The following is a 12,865-nucleotide window of genomic DNA, read 5'->3' on the forward strand; positions in this document are numbered from 1 at the left end:
ATAAGAAGGATGGATTGTGCCTGAATTGGAAGGGGACTAATATACGGGTAGGGAGATTTGTTAGAGCTGCTCAGGAAGATTCAAACCAGTAAAGGGAGGAAGTGGGGTGGGAGTCACGGAGATAGTGAGGGAAGAGATCAATCTGAGACTGGTACAGTGGAGAAAAGAAGCGAGTCAAACAGTCAGGGCAGGCAGGAACAAAGCAGAGAACAAGGTAAGACTGATAAATTAAACTGCATTTATTTCAATGCAAGAGGCCTAACAGGGAAGGCAGATGAATTCAGGGCATGGTTAGGAACATGGGACTGGGATATCACAGCAATTATAGAAACATGGCTCAGGGATGGACAGGACTAGCAGCTTAATGTTCCAGAATACAAATACTATAGGAAGGATAGAAAGGGAGGCAAGAGAGAAGGGGGAGTGGCATTTTTGATAAAGGATAGCATGACAGCTGTACTTAAGGAAGATATTCCTGGAAATACATCCAGGGAAATTATTTGAGTGGAACTGAGAAATAAGAAAGGCATAGCTACCTTATTGGGATTGTATTATAGACCCCCTAATAGTCAGTGGGAAATTGAGAAACAAATTTGTAAGGAGATTTCAATTATCTGCAAGAATAATAGGGTGGTTATGGAAGTGGATTTTAATTTTCCAAACAAAGTCTGGGGCTGCCATCGTGTTAAGGGTTTCGATGGAGAGGGGTTTGTTTAGAGTGCCCAAGAAAATGTTCTGAGTCAGTATGTTGATGTACCAACTAGAGAAGGTGCAATGCTTGACCTACTCTTGGGAAATAAGGCATGAAGGGGGCTGTGGTGTCAGTGGGGGGACACTTTGGGGTCAGCGACCATAATTCTATTAGCTTTAAAATAGTGTTGGAAAAGGATAGACCAGGTCTAACAGTTGAAGTTCTAAATTGGAGGAAGGCTAATTTTGACCTCAATAGGAAATAACTTTCAAAAGCTAATTGGGGGCAGATGTTCACAGGTAAAGGGACTACTGGAAAATAGGAAGGCTTCAGAAATGAGATAACAAGAGTCTGGAGACAGTGTATTTCTATAGGGGTGAGAAGAAAGGCTGGTAGGTGTAGGGAATGCTGGATGACTGGATATATTGAGGTTTTGGTTAAGAAAAAGAAGGAAATCAGGAGGGCAAAAAGGGACAAGAAATAGCTTTGGCAAATAGGGTTAAAGAGAATCCAAAGAGTCTTCACAAATACATTAAGGACAAAAGGGTAACTAGAGAGTGAATGCATCCCCTCAAAGATCAGCAAGGTGGCCATTGTGTGAAGCTGCATGAGATGGGGGAGATACTAAACGAGTATTTTGTAGCAGTGTTTACTGTGGAGAAGGACATGGAAGATATAGAATGTGGGGACAGAGATGGTGACATCTTGAAAAATGTCCATATTGCAGAGGAGGAAGTGCTGGGTGCTTTGAAATGCATAAAGGTAGATCAATCCCAAGGACCTGATAAGGTGTACCCTAGAACTCTATGGGAAGATGGGAAGTGATTGCTGGGCACTTTGCTGACATATCTGCAATCACAGGTGAGGTGCCAGAAGACTGGAGGCTGGCTAACGTGGTGCCATTATTTAAGAAAGGTAGTAAAGACAAGGGAAGAAACTATAGATCCATGAGCCTGACGGCGGTGGTGGGCAAGTTGTTGGCGGGAATCCTGAGGGACAGGATTTACATATATTTGGAAAGGCAAGGACTGATTAGGGATAGTCAACATGGCTTTGTGCATTGGAAATCATGTCTCACAAACTTGATTGAGTTTCTTGAAAAAGTAACAAAGAGGATTGATGAGGGCAGAGCGGTAGACATGGTCTATAAGGACTTCAGGAAGGCATTCGACAAGGTTTCTTATGGGAGACTGGTTAGCAAGGTTAGATCCCATGGAATAGAGAGAGAACTATTCATTTGCATTCCGAACTGGCTCAAAGGTAGAAGACAGAGGGTGGTGGTGGAAGGTTGTTTTCAGACTGGAAGCCTGTGACTAGAGGAGTACCACAAGGATTCGTGCTGAGTTCACCACATTTCGTCATTTGGCTATGAACATAGGAGGTATAGTTAGTAAGTTTGCAATTAACACACAAATTGGAAGTGTAGTGCACAGCGAAGAAGGTTACCTCAGATTACAACAGGATCTTGATCAGATGGGCCAATGGGCTAAGGAGTGGCAGATGGAGTTTAATTCAGATAAATGTGAGGAAATGCATTTTAGGAAAGCAAATCTTAGCAGGACTTATACACGTAATGGTACTAGGGAGTGTTGCTGAACAAAGAGACCTTGAAGTGCAGGTTCATAGCTCCTTGAAAATAGAGTCACAAGTAGATAGGATAGTGAAGAAGGCATTTGGTATGCTTTCCTTTGTTGATCAGAGCACTGAGTATCAGAGTTGGGATGTCATATCACGGCTGTACAAGATGTTGGTTAGGCCACTTTTGGAACATGTGCAATTCTGGTCTCCTTCCTATCAGAAGGATGTTGTGAACTTGAAAGAGTTCAGAACAGATTTACAAGAATGTTGTCAGAGTTGGAGGATTTGAGGTACAGGGCGAGTCTGAATAGGCTGGGGTTATTTTCCCTGGAACTTCGAAGGCTAAGGGGTGACCTTGTAGAGCTTTATAAAATCATGAGGGGCTTGGATAGGGTAAATAGACAAAGTCTTTTCCCGAGGGTGGGAAAGTCCAGAACTAGAGTGGATAGGTTTAGGATGAGAGGGGAAAGATGCAGTAGAGACCTATGGGACAATTTTTTCATGCCAAGAATGTTCCGTGTGTGGAATGAGCTGCCAGAGTAAGTGGTGGAGGCTGGTACAATTGCAACAATTAAAAGGCATCTAGATGGGTATATGTTCAAGAACACTGCTGAAATTTGCTGTCCATTTCAAACTGACCTTATGAATTTGATAATCCTTTCTTTAGTTTTACACTTTGCCTTCAATTGTCTCTGATCTCTTTCATATTTTTAAGATCAACTTCACAGGAGAAGCATTTATCTTTCACCTTTACATTTTCTATGTTTCTCTTAAACATTTCTCAAAGGCTGAGTTCAGTTTGAAATTTGCCAAATTATAGTTTATCTAGATGGTGTGACAACCCAGAGGGTGTATAGCACAAAATGTGTTTTTAATTAGAATCAAAAAAGTTCACTCTATTGCCAAAGATTTGAAATTCATTATTAAACCAATTTTGAATCCTTGATGTTGTGTATGAACAACTGCCTAATTTTCAGTGAGCCCTCTTTAACTATGGGGTGAGTTCCCACCTTCGTGCAGTGTAGTGAGGTACACAGCTGTGATTCAGTATATGGGGTGTCCCTGTCTACTGCCCATTTTTCAGCTGTTTCTACCTTATCCTCATCGACACCTGCTGCAGCCACTGACTCACCGTTTCTTCTTGTATTAGTATTAACTCATCTACACAACTGTAAATATAAAATGGTGATGATCACTCCCCCTTTCTGATCTTTATCATTCTTTGAAGCTTCCATGAACATTTTCCCCTGGGGTAGGGATGCCCGATGGGTTGAACCCACCTCTCAGCATTCCCTTCGTGAATTTTGACTGTTGTTCTGCTGTAAACCCGGTGATGGAGCCCTCTGACATTCAATCAAAGTTTACAGCCTTTTCCTCATTCCCCTCCCTGACTGCATTTTTACACATTCTATGATGATATTTTTCCCCTTCAGATGTGATTTTAACCACTGACACAGGCAGTGAGACTGTGACTCCTCTTGTGAGATCTGTCAGCTCAAACTTGACGTGGTTTTGCATTTTGTTTAGAAGAAGCCGTTAAATGTACGGCGTTAATGTTTAAAAATATTCTTCCTGGGTAAAAAATGGCAGAAGAGAGTATTCAACCCCTCGAGACTGTTACTCCATTCCCACCCTCTGGTCTATCCAAGTGTCACTCCTGCTCCCACTCCCATCTCTTCACCACTCCCTGCTCCAGGCTTCTCTTCCCCTTCCCCAGTTGTAATCTCTCCCAGACCTTTTCCTGGACCACTTTCCCGATGCCACGGATCATTCCCTCCAGTCTCATTTGGTGTTTTCATGCCGTCTGGTATCACTCTCCCACCCACCACCCACCTCCTCGTTCCTACTTGGTTCAGGTTTTACCACAAGATTTGTCACTGTTCCAGGGAGTAAAGAGCCTGGGAGAATGACAGGTACATTTTGTGTCTCATGTTGTAAAATTTGCAGTTAGTCAAATTCAGGGATTTGGATGGTCCGGGTGTGGGTGAAGTCAGCTTAGGGCTTGGAATGATGTTTTTCTGTATCGATAATGATTCAACATTAAAATATTCTATCACCATGGAGACATTAACGAGAAATGTGGCCAATTGGTGACTTGTGTGTCTGTTAGTGCAAAGTAATAAAGTTAGCTCAGTATCTCACTCATGAACAGCAATGGTGTAAATGTAGGTCAAATCTGGACCACCCGATATTCACTGAAGTAAAGTCAAACTCAAAAGGTAGACCTAAATTCCACACGTCCATCAGACATTTACAGGGTCTGCATTTCAGAGCAATGGCTGGAGCTGATGTTCATCTTTAGAAGTAGGTCAGGTGTTCTTCATTTACATCAAAAAAATGAAGCTGGAAAACACTTGAACTGAAACATGATTGGTTTAGGAATTCCACATTGCAGACACACAGTGTTGTTTGTTCCTTCTTGGGGTGTGGGAGATTCTGACAAGATTGTTGTTTATTGCCCATTCCTTGATGCCCAAAGATGGTGGTCAGTCCTCTGTTTGAATTGCTGTCGTCCAACTGGGACTGCCACAGTGTTAAGGGTTTAGATGGAGAGGAATTTGTTAAGTGTGTACAAGAAAATTTTCTGATTTAGTATGTGGATGTTCCTTCTTGAGAAAGTGCAAAACGTGACCTACCCTTGGGAAAAAAAGGCAGGGCAGGTAACTGAGCTGTCAGTGCGGAAGGATTTGGGGCCAGCGGCCATAATTCTATTAGTTTTAAAATAATGATGGAATAGGATAGACTAGATCTAAATTCTGAAGTTCTAAATTAGAAGAAGGCTAATTTTGATGGGATGAGGCAACTACTTTCAAAAGCTGATTGGGGGCAGATGATCGCAGGTAAAGAGACCGCTGGAAAATGGGAAGCCTTCAGAAATGAGATAACGTGATTCCAGAGACAATGTATTCCTGTTAGGGTGAAAGGAAAGGCTGGTAGGTGTCAGGAATGTTGGATAACTACAGAAATTGAGGGTTTGGTTAAAAGAAAAAGAAGGAAGAATATGTCAGGTATAGACAGGATAGATGGAGTGAATAAATAGAAAAGAATAAATGCAGTAGGTGTATACCTATGAGGGAAATCAGGAGGGCAAAAAGGGGACATGAGATATCTTCGGCAAATAGGGTTCAGGGGAATTCAAAGGATTTTTACAAATACCTTAAGGATAAAAGGATAACTCGGGAAGAATAGGGCCCCTCAAAGATCCCTTCAAGTGGCCTTGGTGTGGAGCCGCAGGAGATGTGGAGAGATACTAAAGGAGTATTTTGCAGCAGTGTTTACTATGGAATAGGATATGGAAGATATAGAATGTGGGGAAATAGATGGTGACATCTTGATAAATGTTAATACTACAGGGCAGGAAGTGCTGGATGTCTTGAAAGGCATAAAAGTGAATAAATCCCCAGGACCTGATCAGGTGTACTCTAGAACTCTGTGGGAAGCTACGGAAGTGATTGCTGGGACACTCATTGAGATATTTGCACCAACAATAATCACAGATGAGGTGCCGGAAGACTGGAGGTTGGTTAATGTAGTACCATTATTTAAGAAAGGTGGTAAGGACAAGCCAGGGAACTATAGACTGGTGAGCCTGATGTCGGTGGTGGGAAAGTTGTTGGAGGGAATCCTGAGGGACAGGATGTACATGTACTTGGAAATGTAAGGATTAATTAGGGATAGTCAACATGGCTTGGTGTGTGGGAAATCATGTCTCACAAATTTTATTGAGTTTTTTGAAGAAATAACAAAGAAGATTGATGAGGGCAGAGCAGTAGATGTGATCTATGTGGACTTCAGTAAGGCATTCGACAAGGTTTCTCATGGGAGACTGATTAGCAAGGTTAGATCTCATGGAATACAGGGAGAACGAGCCATTTGGATTCCGAACTGGCTCGAAGGTAGAAGATAGAGGGTGGTAGTGGAGGGCTGCTTTTCAGACTGGAGGCCTGTGACCAGGGAGTGCCACATGGATCAGTGCTGGGTCCACTACTTTGTGTCATTTATATAAATGATTTGGATGTGAGCATAAGAGGTATAGTTAGTAAGTTTGCAGTTGACACCTAAATTGGATATGTAGTGGACAGCGAAGAAGATTACCTCAGATTACAATAGGATCTTGATCAGATGGGCCAAAGGGCTGAGGTGTGGCAGATGGAATTGAATTTAGATAAATGTGAGGTGCTGCATTTTGGGAAAGCAAATCAAAGGAGAACTTATATACTTAATGGTAAGGTCCTAGAGAGTGTTGCTGAACAAAGAGACCTTAGAGTGCAGGTTCATCGCTCCTTGAAAGTAGAGTCGCAGGTAGGATATTGAGTACCGTAGTTGGGAGATCATGTTACGGCTGTACGGCTGCTTTGGCCACTTTTGGAATATCGCATGCAATTCTGGTCTCCTTCCTATCGGAAGGATGTTGTGAAACTTGAAGGGACTTTGAAAAGATTAACAAGGATGTTGCCAGGATTGGAGGATTTGAGCTAAAAGGAGAGGTTGAACAGGCTGGGGCTTTTTTCCCTGAAGAGTCAGAGGCTGAGGGGCGACCTTATAAAGGTTTATAAAATCATGAAGGGCATGGATAGAATAAATAGACACAGTCTTTTCTGTGGGGTAGGGGAGTCCAGAACTAGAGGGCATAGGTTGAGGGTGAGAGGGGAAAGATATAAAAGGGACCTAAGGGGCAACTTTTTCATGTAGAGGGTGGTACGTGTATGAAATGAGGCGAGTACAATTGCAACATTTAAAAGGCATCTGGATGGGTACATGAATTGGAAGGGTTTGGAGTGATCTGGGCTCGTTGCTGGCAGGTGGGACTAGACCGGGATGGGATATCTGGTGGGTATGGGCAAGATGGACTGAAGGGACCGAAGGGACTGTTTCCATGCTGTAATCTCCATGATTCTATCTGGAGTCTGTACACCAGCATTGTTAAGATGGCAGTTCCAGGATATAAAACCAATGATGATGACACAATGGAGAGGAATGTCTCAGAGGGGAACCTGGAGGTGATGGTGTTCCCATCGACCTGCTGCATTTGTCCTTTGAGTGTGAACATTATGGAATGAGACTGAGCAACTGATGAAGCTGCAGTACCTCACTGCAGTCCATCCTGTAGCAAGAACAGACTGACGTGCAATATACCAACAGAGGAGAAAATGGAGTACTGAAGATAATGGATGGGATTCTGGTCAAGGGGATTGATTTTTTGAGGTCTGTTGTGTCAAATTTCTGGAGTGGGAACACACACCCTGGAAATTGGGAATATTCCATTACACACCAGAATTGTGATGTTTATTGAGATTTGTTTGTCCAGAGGGTGAGTCAGTGCAGTCTCGAATCTGGCCTGTATAACTTCCTTCCAGCTATCACATTCCCAACCCCCCTCCCCCAAGTCCCACCTCCCTACCTTTTATCTTAGCCTGCTTGGCACACCCTCCTTATTCCTGAAGAAGGGCTCATGCCCAAAACATCGATTCTCCTGCTCCTTGGATGCTGCCTGACCTGTTGCGCTTTTCCAGCAACACATTTTTCAGCTCTGATCTCCAGCATCTGCAGTCCTCACTTTCTCCTCCTTGATGTGGGTGGTCCAGTTCAGTTTCTGGTCAATGAGAATGACCAGGAGTTTGAAACTTGGAGCCAATAATGTTAATATGATCAGACATGGTCACTGCCTGGCACTTTCACAGCATGGATTTCACTTGCCATCTGGGCATCAATGTTGTCCTGCTCTGAATTGCTGTGTGTGTGCATGAACTGCTTCATTATCTGAGGAATAAAGAAAGAATCTGAAGACCCCAGTCAGCAGAGAACAGCCCCATTCAAGGGATTATTTAACTCTGTGTTCACCATTGAGGAAGCAGAATTCAGAAAGACATTGACAGAGTAAGTGCTCCTGCCATACCAGACGTTAACACTCGTCACTGCAGGAAGGAGCTGACCCTGTATTTCACCGAGACATCACGGTGACTGTCTCAGTATCTCGTGTGGTTTCTCACCTCTGAGGTGTTTCTGACTCCACTGGAAGTGATGTGTTGTTTAAACATCACTGTCCTCACTCAGCACCCACACAGAGACACAATTCAGCAGAGCTCACTGGCTATTCCCCTCAACTGGAACGATGCTAGTCACCTTCCTGACACCAGGAGGTTAAACTTCCTGTTGTGACCTTCCTGCCACCTGGGTGAGATTGTCTAACCCAGCACAGACTGTAGATTACACCAGCCGTTTAAATACCCTGGAGTGTGACTTCCTTAATGGGAGCATTGAGAGCAAGGGAAGGTTGTTGAGTGAAGTTGATTTATCTCATCTACTCTGACAACGCTGTACTTTCTGTATTACCAGAGAATCTCTTAGCCTGACACTGTGGGAGCTGAAAGCAAAATACTGCTGGGGACCTTCAGACCTCCCTGGAGCCAGCACTCAGTGAGTTAAGCATTTCAAAATCCATCTCAAAGTTGGAATGAAGGAAACTGTTCCAGAAGCAAATTGCTGCTATTTGCCTCCTGTGTTTCATGTTTGAGTAATTTATTTCCAAAAACAGGTCCACAAACAGTATGTAAATATCTGAGCTCACTGCTCAAACTGCAGATCTACCTGAAGATGCTGAGAATCCAGCCGTGAATTCATCGATTCGAGGAAACACCAATATTTTGAGTTTTTGCTTCATTGTGTCTGGCGTCCTCAGGATGATAATTGTAGGAACAGGAGCTGATCAAGAGGCAGCTGATTTCTGTCATGACGTTTTCTGCCTTCAGTCTTTGGGGCACATTTCATTCAAATTCAGTCTCATCAGGAGCTCACTGTTTGCTGCCCTGTTTTGGGCCAGTTCATTTTCACTCGTCTCAGAGAGACAGCTTGTCAGGATTTGTTTGAGATGATTCTTTCCAGAATCAATTGTTCAGACATTTGGAGGGCAGCAGATAATCTCAGCAAAATGTTGAGGCTGCTTTCCCACCATCTCTCACAGATGGAAGGATGACAATCAGTTTGATGGTCATGTTTGTTTCTGAGTCCTGTGGGAAAATGTGAAGCATCTTTTCCACAGAGGGAGAATTCCTACTTTAAGAAATTACGTTAAAATTTAACCCCTTTTCCAAGAGGGATGTTTCAGCTGATGATTCAATTGCTGTTGATCCATCAAAGGAGAGATTTGGGACAGATACAACAAAAAGTTAGCGAGACATAATTAGCAATATGGATAAAAGTTCATATTTAATTAATCAGGAAACAATATTCATTGAGTTTCCTGACTTAATACACCAAGCCCAATAGAACATAGAACAGTACAGCACACTACAGATCCTTCAGCCCTTGATGTTGTGACAACCTTTTATCCTCCTCTGAGATCACACTAATTTACATATCCCTCATTGCTATCATCCAAGTGCTGATCCAATAGTTGCTAAATGTCCGTAATGTATCTGACCCTCCTACCACTGCTGGCAGTGTATTGCACACACCCTGCACTCTCTGTGTAAAGAACCTACCTCTGACATCTCCCCTAAACCTTCCTCCAATCACCTTAATATTATGCCCCCTTGTGATAGCCATTTCCACCCTGGGAAAAAGTCTGTGGCTAGCCACTCTACCTCTGACTCGCATCATCTTGTATCAAATCCTCTCTCATCCTTCTTCATTCCAATGAGAAATGACCAAGTTCCCTCAACCTTTCTTCATAAGACATGCCCTTGACTCCAGGCAGCATCCTAGTAAATCTCCTCTGCACCCTCTCTAAAGCTTCCACATCCCTCCTGTAATGAGGCAACCAGAACTGAACACAATATTGCAAGTGTGGTCTAACCAGGGCATTACAGAGCTACAATATAACCCTACGGCTCTTCAACTCAATCTCCCTGCTAATGAAAGTCAACATACCATACGCCTTCTTAACAATCCTATCAACTTGCTTGGCAACTTTGAGGGATATATGGACATGACCACAAAAGTCCCTCTGTTCCTCCACACTGTCAAGATTCCTGCCTTTATCCCTGTAATCTGCATTCAAATTCAACCTTCCAAAATGAAATTCATACTTCTCCAGGTTAAACTCCATCTACCACTTCTCAGCCCAACTCTGCTTCCTGTCAATGTTCTGTTGCAACCTACAACAGCCCTCCACACTATCCACAACTCTACCAACTTTTGTGACATCAGCAAATGTACTAACCGACCCTTCCACTTCCTCATCCAAGACATTTATAAGAATCACAATTAGCAGAGGTCCAAGAACAGAGCTCTGCATAACACACTAGTCACCGAGTGCCAGACTGAATACTTTCCATCTATTACCACCCTCTGCCTTCTATGGGCCAGTCAATTCTGTATCCAGACAGCCAATCTTCTCTGGATCCCATGAATCCTTACTTTCTGAATGAACCCACCAAGTGGAACCTTATCAAAAGCCTTGCTAAAATCCATATATACACATCCATGGGGTGGCATGGTGGCTCAAGTGGTTATCACTGCTGCTTCACAGTGCCAAGGACCAGGGTTTGATTATAGCCTCAGGCAACTGTCTGTGTGGAGTTTGAACAATCTCTCCTTGTTTGCGTGGGTTTTCCTCCAGGTTCTCTGGTTTCCTCGCACAATACAACGATGTGCAGGTTAGGTGATTTGGCCACGGGGAATTACAGGGATGTGTAGGTTAGATGCATTAGTCAGGGGAAAATATAGCATAATTGGTATGGGAATGGGTCTGGGTGGGTTAGCCTTCAGAGGGTCAGTGTGGACTTGTTGGGCTGAAGGGCCTGTTTGCACACTGTAGTGATTCTGTGATTCACTGCTCTATCTTCATCACTGTGCTTAGTCACACAGAGTTATAGAGATGTACAGCACGGAAACAGACCCTTCGGTCCAACTCGTTCATGCCAACCAGATATGCCAACCTAATCTAGGCCCAGTTGGCAGGACCTGGCCCATATCCCTCTGAACCCTTCCCATTCATATACCCATCCAGATGCCTTTTAAATGTTGCAATTGTACTTACCTCCACCACTTCCTCTGGCAGCTCATTCCACACATGTACCACCCATTGTGTGAAAATGCTGCCCCTCAGGTCTCTTTTATATCTTTGCCCTCTTAACCTCAACCAATGCTCTCCAGTTTTCCCTGGGGTGGGGGAGGCCAGAAGACTTTGTCTATTTATCCTATCCACAACCCTTATGACTTTATAAACCTCTTTATTGTCACCACTCAGCCTCTGACACGACAGAGAAAATAGCCCCACCCTATTTAACCTCTCCCTATATCTCAAAACCTCCAACCCTGGCAACATCCTTGTAAATCTTTTCTGAACCCTTTTAACTTTCACAGCATCTTTCCAATAGGAAGGAGACCAGAATTGCATGCAATATTTCAAACATGACCGAACCAACATCCTGTACAGCCACAACATGACCTTCTGATTACTGTACTCAATACTCTGACCAATAAAGGAAAGCATACCAAACATCTTCTTCACTATGCTAGTGACCTGCACTCCAAGGAGCTGCACTCCAAGGTCTCTTTGTTCAGCCACACTCCCTGAGACCTTACCATTACGTGTATAAGTCCTGCTAAGATTTGCTTTCCCAAAATACAGCACCTCACATTTATCTGAATTAAACTCCATCTGCCACTTCTCAGCCCATTTGCCCATCTGATCAAAATCCCATTGTAATCTGAGGTAACCTTCTTCGCTGTCCGCTACACCTCCAATTTTGGTGTCATCTGCAAATTTACTAACTATATCTCTTATGCTCACATCCAAGTCATTTATATAAATGACAAAAAGTGTGGACCCCGCACTGATCCTTGTGGCATTCCAATGGTCACAGGCCTCCAGTCTGAAAAACAACCCTGCACCACCACTTTCTGGTTTCTGCCTACGAGCCAGTTCTGTATCCAAATGGTTAGTTCTCCCTGTATTCCATGAGATCTAACCTTGCTAATCAGTCTCCCATGAGAAACCTTGTCGAATGCCTTACTGAAGTCCATATAGATCACGTCCAGCACTCTGCCCTCATCAATCCTCTTTGTTACTTCTTCAAAAAACTCAATCAAGTTTGTGAGGCATGATTACCCACCCACAGAGCCATGTTAACTATTCCTAATCAGTCTTTGCCTTTCCAAATACATGTACATCCTATCCCTCAGGATTCCCTCCAAAAACTTGCCCACAACCCACGTCAGGCTCACCAGTCCACAGTTCTCTGGATTGTCCTTATCACTTTTTAATATAATGACACCACGTTAGCCAACTGCCAGTTTTCTGGCACCTCATCTGTGACTATCAATGATACAAATATCTCAGCAAGGGTCTTAGCAATCACCTCAGCTTCACACAGTGTTCAAGGGTACACCTGATCATGTCCTGAGGATTTATCCACCTTTTCACGTTTCAAGATGTCCAGCACTTCCTCCTCTGTAATAGTTTTTCAAGATGTCACCATCTATTTCCCCACATTCTATATCTTCCATGTCCTTCTCCACAGTAAATACTGTTGCAATATACACGTTTAGTATCTCCCACCCCCATCTCCTGCGGCTCCACACAAAGACCACCCTGCTGACCTTTTAGGGGCCCTATTCTCTCCCTAGTCACCCTTTTGTCCTTAAGGTGTT

At 43.5% G+C, this 12,865-nt stretch overlaps 1 protein-coding gene across 1 annotated transcript in view; it reads right to left on the minus strand.

The window, feature by feature from the left end:
* Positions 1-12,865, minus strand: part of LOC140457033 (EH domain-containing protein 3-like) — a 241,859-nt gene that overhangs the window by 153,954 nt on the left and 75,040 nt on the right. The window lies entirely within an intron of this gene.

This window comes from Chiloscyllium punctatum, chromosome 3 (genome assembly GCF_047496795.1).
Source record: "Chiloscyllium punctatum isolate Juve2018m chromosome 3, sChiPun1.3, whole genome shotgun sequence".
NCBI classification, from domain to species: domain Eukaryota; kingdom Metazoa; phylum Chordata; class Chondrichthyes; order Orectolobiformes; family Hemiscylliidae; genus Chiloscyllium; species Chiloscyllium punctatum.